Source organism: Talpa occidentalis, unplaced genomic scaffold, assembly GCF_014898055.3.
Source record: "Talpa occidentalis isolate TD23 unplaced genomic scaffold, MPIMG_talOcc4v2.1 talOcc4.16, whole genome shotgun sequence".
Taxonomy (NCBI): domain Eukaryota; kingdom Metazoa; phylum Chordata; class Mammalia; order Eulipotyphla; family Talpidae; genus Talpa; species Talpa occidentalis.
The window spans coordinates 47,113,945-47,123,233 of NW_023601653.1; positions in this window are offsets into that span (position 1 = coordinate 47,113,945).

The following is a 9,289-nucleotide window of genomic DNA, read 5'->3' on the forward strand; positions in this document are numbered from 1 at the left end:
CACATTTCTGGGGGGCATGTTTGCCATTTGAACTATGGATTTAATTAGCTGGTGTAAGACAAGATTCTAAGTTTCTGCTTCCTATTGATACCGGAATTGTCAGGCCTAGTCTCCCAGCCAGGAACAGATCCCAGGCTGCAGGGACAGCACTGAGTCCCAGCCACTAGACCCCCAAGGGTTGGTGTCTCACGAAGCCACAGCAGGAACGTCGCAGACGCTCAGGCAAGCAAGCGAGAAGAGGCAGGTTTTTTAGAGAAAGAAAAAGTTTACTGAGGAGAAAAAGAACAGAAATAAAGTGGGACTCCCAGGCCTGGTTTCCTGGCCTGGGAGGGGCAAGGAAGCCAAAGTGGAGTCGTATCTCAGGGAATATATACCTTCTTTCCCTCATTATTCTAAAGCTCCACCAGTCTCTTTGTGATTGGTTAGTTCTCAGCTGTTTCACTTAACTAGTTACTGAGTGGGGGATCTTCACATTCCTTATCTAGCAGGTCTGCCTTTCCCCATTTGTTGCATCTTTATCTTTATGGCCCAGTCCTCTGGATGAGCATCCCTGCATTGAAGTTAAACAGCTGCCCTCCTAAGTTGTCCATAAATTAAACCACTCTCCATTTCTCCAATCTCTGCCTCCCTTTACCACCTGAAGGAAACCAGGACCAGCGTTAACAATGTTGTCCTTGGTCCTGAGATGTTTGTTTTTCCCAGTGGAATTGGTTACATTCCCTTGGTTGTCCTTATCTCTGAAGCCTCCCTAAATTCTTCAGAGGTCCCCTCCTGCACTGTCCCTAAAACTGCCTAATTCCTAGCTTGCCCTGTGTCTCACTATTGAGGAAGGTCTATTGTGGAAAGCACTCTTTATGGTGTATCATGTAACTACCAGGTTTTCTTTCCTGTGTTGTTGTGTCCCTCCCAAGTGTGGGGGAGGTGTAATCTGTGCTTTGATGTTGAATCTGCTCTTTCAGCTTCTGTCCCAGAGTGGCTAACAGAAGTAAGGAGATGACTCCTTTTAATTGAAAGTTAATGGCTGATATTTTGATTTTGCTTTTTCAGGTTCTCTTCCAGGAAACCCAAGGATTGCCTGCTTGGTGGCTAACAATAGATGACTCCTTTTGCTTACAAGTTAACTGTTGCTTTTACTCTTTCAGCTGCTGTATGGGATACCCCAGGATTGGCTTCTAATAAAAAGGCTTGAACTCGGAAAACCCTAAAGTGATAAACAAGGTCATGTAACTATGATTAATAAAACTTTTTCTTCCTATTTCCAAAATCTTAGGTTTGTAGGATGACAACTGGAACCTGTCGTTTCTGCCATCAACACTCCACATTTTTTTGGACTTTGACATTTTTTACTGAGCCTATGGAGTAAAACTGTAGTTACATAAAATATTCTACATACCTTAACTAAAAGAACTGTCTTTGTCTATATGTTGTATGTCTGTATGTCCTTGTGTCTGTCTTGGCCTCGAGAGGCTGAAAAATAGCTATGCTATAAATACGGAATAAAAAGTCTCCAGTTATGAGGAAAAAAACCCTAAAGGTTATGGTTTGATTGTCAGCAATGTATTGCTGAACTAAGCCAGTGCCTTCATAGAGATTGAATATTGTTGCTGTTGTTTTCCAATGTTTATGGCAAAGCTTCCAAGAAATCTAAATTCAAGTAAAAATTTGGTAGCCTGTCATTTGGTTGATAAAAGGAAATTCTGTGGAACCTCAGTAGAGCTCCTGAGACACTCCACAAGTTTCTCCCTTGCCTCCTGGGAAAGTCATTAGATGAATTTGTCCTATTTGGTTTACCTAGTAAAGTAAAACTGGAAGGGGAGCATTGTTACTTGGGAAAATGGTAAAACTTTGACATGTACAGAAATGTTAACATTGGTTTTCTAAAACGTGTATAAAACCTCTCAGTACCTGATATGTATGTAAATTGCCAATGGTGATTGTCGCCTTGTAATATTGTATACTTCAATTGTTTGAGATCTACAGAAATTGTTTCTGGAGAAAACAGGGGGGAAAGGCCTCAACAGATTCCTATTGATGGAACTTTTGATGGGTTAAAAAAAATCCCTACAAAGGACTGAATAGACTTTTGGAAATACACCTGATTTTTACTAAGTTTTGATATTAATATTGGCAATTTTGTTGCATTTTCTCCCAATTCAACAAAGTTTTCTTGTTTTGACTGACCAGGACCTGCAGCAATGTTGAATTTTTTTTCTTTTTTTCAGCGGAGCTAACTTGTGTTTGCGTTTTCTCTTCCCTTGATACCAATACAGCATGAAAATAATGGTAGTAATTTTTATTACTCATGTCAGTGTCTGTTTTTGCATAACTTCCATAGGGATTTTGCCTGCTTAAAACAAAAACAATTGGAGATGAGTTTCATTGTGTGGCTGTGAGTGGAATCTTCCAGGAGGATGAAACAGAGCTGACCCAAGAAGAAGAGAAGCTGCTGCTTTGTCTGTAGGCTCCAGAGACCCCCAAGGGAGATGAGGAAGCTGCCTCCATGGGCAGGTCAGGACAACCCAGAAAAAGGAAAAGCCTGGGTACCCTTGAGAAGAAGCAGCCCAGGTGGAGTCTGCCGAGACCAACTTTGTTCTTGATGCCTACGTGGACTGGATGTCAAGAGTTCGCTCTGATGCTATGTGGAGTGTCCCAACAAACAGCTAAAATTGCTGTTTGGTTATTCTGCCCTGTGATTTTATGCAAAAATAGGTAATATGGTTTAAAAGTAGATTTAGTTTTCAAACTTTTGCTATGCTGTTGAAACAATTTGGGATCAAGGTTGAGACAGTTTGTTTTTTTATATAAGTTGAACCAATTTTAAGATTTTTCTTTTCCTGTGATTTTGATATATTTGCTGTCGTGTTTTGGCTAATGCTGCCAGATTTTTCTCTTTTTTTGGCTTGGACTAATGAACTTTTTTCTAGGAATGAAAGACTTTTGCTTTCCACAATGGCTAATACCTGGCGAGACTGGTTTTTTTTTTCACAATGGAACGCTGAAAATTTTTCATCTAAGACAGCATCCATATATTTGATCTTCATCACCATGGAAATGGTGGCAAAAGTGACAGGGAGGAACTGTTAGGGGGAAATAATTTCCTGAGCAAATTCCATACAGGCTTTGTGGACTCCACCCCCATGACCCTGGGAACTACAAATCCCATGATCACCAAAGGGAAGGTTGTGAGGACCTGAGGGCGGAGTTAAGCAACTGGGTTCTCTGTTTGAGTATTTAACTGGCCATGTGGCTGGGGATCACCCTCTTGGCCATACGCTGTGCTAGGTTTTTCACCAGCTTGGTGGATCATTGGGATTCCAGGTCGGTGGAACGGGTAAGACGCATTTACGAACTTACCTCCCTCTTTTTCTCCCTGAGTTATTCATTTCCCCATTTCCCCTTCCCTTGTAAATAAACCTTTTATCAACTTTATGTGTATGTCTGCAGCTTGCATTAGTAAGTCCCCTTTAAGTGTGTGGGTGAGGACCCACAGTCAGGCAACCCGATTTATATCGGGGTTGCTCTGTAACAGAAACACTGTTTAAACTTGCAGTGACCAGTCTCCACAGGGCTTCCGTTACAGATGGTCGAGAAATAGACCCAGGTGTCTCATGGAGAATTTAGAACATAGAAAAATTCCTTTCTGGAACAGAAAGTAGAACTCAGATAGATTATTTAATAAATGATGGGGGGCACTCAGCCTCCAGACACTGCCCCGGGGGTGGTCAAGGCCAAGTGGCCATGCTCCCCAGCTTACGCCTGGCAACTCCAGGTTCCCAAGGACAAGTGGCCTAAATATTGACTTCTTTAGTGGCAATGTAGTATTCAGTTTATTCTGTCTACTAATACCTAATATTTGATGGACCTGCCAGATGACCCAGTGATCCCACTCCTAGGACATAGAAACACTAATCTGAAAGGAGATCTGTGCTCTGATGTTCACTGCAGCACCATTAACAATAGCCAAGATATGGAAACAACTAAATGCTCCAAAGAGATGAACAGATCAAAATGTGGTCTATATACACAGTGGAATACTACTAAGCCATCAAAAAGATAAACGCATGCCACTCATAGCAACATGGATGGAGCTGCAAGGGAAGATGCTCAGTGAGATAAGTCAGAAGGAAAAGCATAAACATCGGATGGTTTCATTTACAGGAACACTGAATAAAGGGTCAGGAAAAAAGACAAGACTTGCAGGCTCCCATAGGTCTGAGGCATAAGGCAGTGGAGGGGGAGTGTGTCAAAACAGGGGAGGGAAGATCACAAGGGACTATGCTGACAGTTCATGGTGATGTGGTGGTGGGAGGATTATCGGGACTACACGTGAGGGGAGAAGTCAAATAGTCTACAAAAATGAGCAAGTATTTAAGAAAATAAATAAATCAAAAATACAGTAGAGGGGCTCAATAGCATTAATACCAAGTGATGGGAAGAATCTAAGAAATTGACTATAGAGAGAAAACAAAACAACAGAGAAAAAAGAATTTTTAAAACCGAGTATTTGATGGTGTTTACAATATTACAGGAGCTTGATCTAAAGAGAAGTTAAATTTACACTGTCTTCATCCTCAGTACAACTCAGTAAAAGACTGAAAATAGTGTTGTGCCCAATGTCGACCAGTGCAGCCCCCAAGGACACACAGACAGCCGATGCAAGAACACAAAGGAGTTTATTATGGGCTTGAGGCTGGGCTCTTGACATGCACCGATGTAACGGCAGAGGTCGGGAGCCCTGAACAAAGGGAATGGGGATCTTATATAGGGGTACAAATAGATTTCTAAAAAATTAAATCATGTTGGCAATCATTTATTAGTTACACAGGTGCATCATTCATTGGTTACACAGGTGCATTTCCTAACAACGATGGGTACACAGTTATTTTATGGCTAGTTTGACCCCATTAGTGGCCCACATTGCTCGGTCCTATTTTATGGCCAGTTAGACCCATTACTCGGCTCCGCTGTGGCTGGCCATCTGAGATAAGACCAGAGTGGGGTGGGGGTCACAAACCCTCTTTGGAATGCAGGCTATTTAGTCTTGAGTAAGCAAAACTTGAAATACTAAGATGGTGGTTATACACAAGATGGAGGAATAGTGGCTAAGTCTCACATTCCCCCCCCCTTTTTTTTTTTGCATAATAGCAAAAGCATAAAGCCTACACTAACAGCATTAGCATGACTACAACTAAACTTAACTAAAGTAACATTAGTCGTTATAAACATATCTGGTACACACATTCCTGCACTTTATTGTCTCTTTCTTTTTTCTTTCTTTTCCCTCCCTCCCTCCCTCCCTCCCTCCCTCCTCCCTCCCTCCTCCTTCCTTTTCCTTCCTTCCTTTCCTTCCTTTCTCTCTCTCTCTCCCTTCCTTCCTTCCTTCCTTCCTTCCTTCCTTCCTTCCTTCCTTCCTTCCTTCCTTCCTCCCTTCCTCCCTCCCTCCCTCCCTCCCTCCCTCCCCTCTCTTCCTTCCCTCTCTTCCTTCCCTCTCTCTCTCTCTCTCTCTCTCTCTCTCTCTCTCTCTCTCTTTCTCTCTTTCTTTCTTTCTTTCCCCCTCCTGTAAATGGAGCCTTTACCTGTACTTAGGGAAAAAGGGGCATCACTCTGATCAGTAACAGCTTCCTGCTGAAAGTGGCCGCATAGGGAGACATATGGGGCTCCATAGCAGAGGGTGTTTACTACAGGGATTGGGGGGGTGAATTATCGTGGTCTAGGGGGACGAATTGGGAGCGAAGGACCATTAGCTGGATGGCTTGTAAATGCTGCTTTATAAAGCGGACTAACTGATTTAAAATGCAAGGGCCAAAAGTTAAAGCTAAGAGAAGCAATATTAACGGTCCAGCTATTGCTGTAAGTAGGATAGTCAGCCAAGGGGTGTTGCTGAACCAGTACTCAAACCAGTTTTGACGTGATTCACATTCACGTCTTCACTTTTCCAGTCCCTCCTGGACCACAGCCATGGACTCTCTAACTACTCCAGTATGGTCAGCATAAAAACAACACTCTTCCCCCAGGGTTGCACACAGTCCACCCTGCTGTAAAAATAGGAGGTCCAGGCCGCAGCGGTTCTGGAGGACTACTACTGACAAAGAGGTTAAGGATTTTTCTAAGTGAGATATGGACTCCTCCAGTCGCCCAATATCTTCATCTATGACTGCCCTAAAATCCGCTAATCCCTTATGCTGGTAGTTTAGGGCCGTAGAACCGGTAGCCACTCCTGCCACTCCCAGGCCAAAAAGGGTGGCGACTGTAAGGGCAGTAACGGGCTCCCTCTTTGCTCGGTGCGCAGGATTCCTTTCAAAAAAATCAAATATCTCTGAGCCAGAGTGATAGTAGATCTTAGGGAAGATTCTAACTTGCACACAAAATTCTCCATTTCGTTTTACGACCTCACCATGTACACACGGGGTGAGGCCGGACTGCGAGCAAACCCAACATCCCACTGAGTAGAACCATCTAGTGGAATTAGTGGCATCAAGGGTTAAAGTTCTGTTGCAGAGCCCCACGGCCGCAGTTGCTGTCTGCCCCAAACAAGTGCCCATGCCTCGAATCCCCTGAATGGTGAGCCTTTGCTTAGGACCAACCAGATTTAATTTCTAAGGACAAGAGGAGTATCTGATAGTGGAATTAATAGGCACTATTAAAGCGGTAGCTTCATAAAAGGGGGAGGCTCCCGCATAACACAGCCAACAATGTTGGGTAGCATTGGGATTAGTAATATTAAGTACTCTAAAGGAAGTCAGTAGCAGGTCCCATAACACATCCCAAGCTGGTTGCGGGTATCTCGGGTCAGAGAGTGATTGCTTGGGGGATGTTAGATTCGCCTGGCGTTGAACCATGGGGGTGGCGGTGGCAGCTGGGTTGGCTGTGGACTGTGGGGCCGAGGCCGGGGCATGTTGGATGGCCATGTTCGGTCCCAGCAAGACCACCTGTAAGGATTAGACCTGTAAGATCACCTGCATTAACGTGCGGCACCAAGGCTTTTGATAGTACATCAAACCCCATGTCAACCCGCTAGTCCACTGGGAGTCCTGGCGACCCTTTTCAGTGAAGGTTAGTTTTAATACATTGGCCTGTGGGTGCAAACTAAGTCGGCTATAAGGATGAACAAATTGAAGAGTTATTAAGTCTGGGGAGGTTTTCCATTTCCATTCCCCATCGTTGGTGTCCACACAGCTCTAAGAGGCACAATAATAATCTAGCGCAGTACCACAAGTACGTCTCCACTTGCCAGTTCTATAACCGGGACAAGTAAAGAACCCATGAGACCACATTGTCTGTCTTTCCTGCACCTGTGAGTCAATTAAATCAAGATAGCCACGCCACATCCGGTGTAAGCCCAGATGTTCAGACCATTCCTTTGTGTATTTTAAATTAAAATATAGGTCAGGAAACCAGGTACCCGGAGGTTTGCTAGTCTCAGTCTGATTCCAGACCTCATAGCTTTCGCCACTTTGAATAACCCAGATGAGTCTTTTAGGCTCATGGGGATTGGGGCAGCTCACCATTAGAAGAACAGATAGGCACAATAGGTTGCGGATCATTATCACCTGGTGCCTGACACGCTCCAATGGTCAGTTTTAATGAGTTAATTGGGTGTTTCCGAATTTGCCACTTCTGTGAAGATTCAGGCACCGGAGCAGCCTTCACGTGGGAATGGTGTACCCAAGCAGCGATTCCCTCCACCTTGAGTGCAGTGGGAGTGGTCAGGATAACAATGTATGGGCCTTTCCAATGGGGTTGAAGGCCGCGACTGTCAGGTTTATGTCTGCAAACAAGGACGCTATATCCAGGCTGGAACTTGTGTGCCGACTGGGAGGGTCCTCCCTTTTCGTAGAGTGCCCTGAGGCTGGGCCAAACTTCCTGGTGAGCCTGCTGTGCAGCCCAAATAGAAAGGAAAAGTTCACAATCAGTAGGTAAAACACTAGGCAATGGAGAGCCATGGGGGGTGGTCAGTGGGGCAGTTCCATAGATAATTTCAAATGGGGACAACCCCAACCTGTAAGGGGCGTTATGAGCTCGAAAAAGGGCATAGGGAAGGAGAGTCACCCAGTCCCCGCCAGACTCCAAAGTTAATTTAGTTAAAATTTCCTTTAAAGTCCTGTTTATCCTCTCCACCTGTCCTGAACTCTGGGGCTGATAGGCACAATGGAGCTTCCATTCTGCTCCCAGGGCAGAAGCCACAGATTTTGATACCTGAGAGACAAAGGCTGGTCCATTGTCTGACCCTATAGTCACTGGAAACCCAAACCTAGGAAAAATGTCTTCCAATAAAATTTTGGCTACTACTCGAGCCGACTCACCTCTTGTTGGGAACGCCTCCAGCCATCCGGAAAACGTGTCTACCAGGACCAGTAGGTATCAATAGCCAAATTTACCTGGTCTTACCTCAGTGAAGTCTATTTCCCAGTGGACCCCCGGGCATCCCTGATTCACCGGTTGCTTTGGTGGCGTGTACCATGGCACACGGCTTGCAGGATGCCACTATTTGTCACACAGTGCAGGTTGCGTCCCGAACATGGAGGTTCCATTGCCTGATTAAATCCAGAATTTTTCTCTCTCCCAAATGTGTGGTTCGGTGTAAGCACTGAATGAGGTCAGTGGCCAAGTGTGCTGGCAAGATAGCCTTAGTTTCTTTGGTGTACCACCAGTCTCCCAAGGGAAATGCACCCTGTAGAGACTGTATGTAGTCAAAGTCCATAGTGCTATACTCCGGGTCTATTGGCAGCTGCGGGTCCCCTGGGTCTGGGAGTTTTACCGGCAGGGCATCTGTTGGCATCAGGGCAGCTTGTCGAGCTGCCTCATCCGCCCGCTTATTACCTTGAATTGGAATCGAGGAGTCCTTTTGGTGACCAGAATGATGCACTATAGCCAGCTTACGCTGTAGCCACAACGCTGCCAAGAGATCCAGAATTTCCTGAGTGGTGGTTAAGAGCCCACACTCTCGATATATGGCCCTGTGTACGTGGGCTGTGGCAAATGCGTATCTACTGTCGGTATACACAGTTAAATCTTTGCCTGAAGCCAAGGTGAGAGCTTTAGTTAGGGCGATTAGCTCAGCCTTTTGAGCACATGTCCCAGATGGTAAAGGCTCAGCCCATATGACTTCCTGCATAGACACTACTGCCGCTCCTGCCACTCTCTGCCCTTCGTGAATAAAACTGCTCCCATCTGTGAACCAAACTAGTCCTCCGGCAGAGGATCATCTCGCAGGTTAGGGAGTAGCTATTGGGCCAAGATATCAACACAGTCTAGGTGGGCCTCCAGGTTGGGGGCAGGCAGGAGGGTG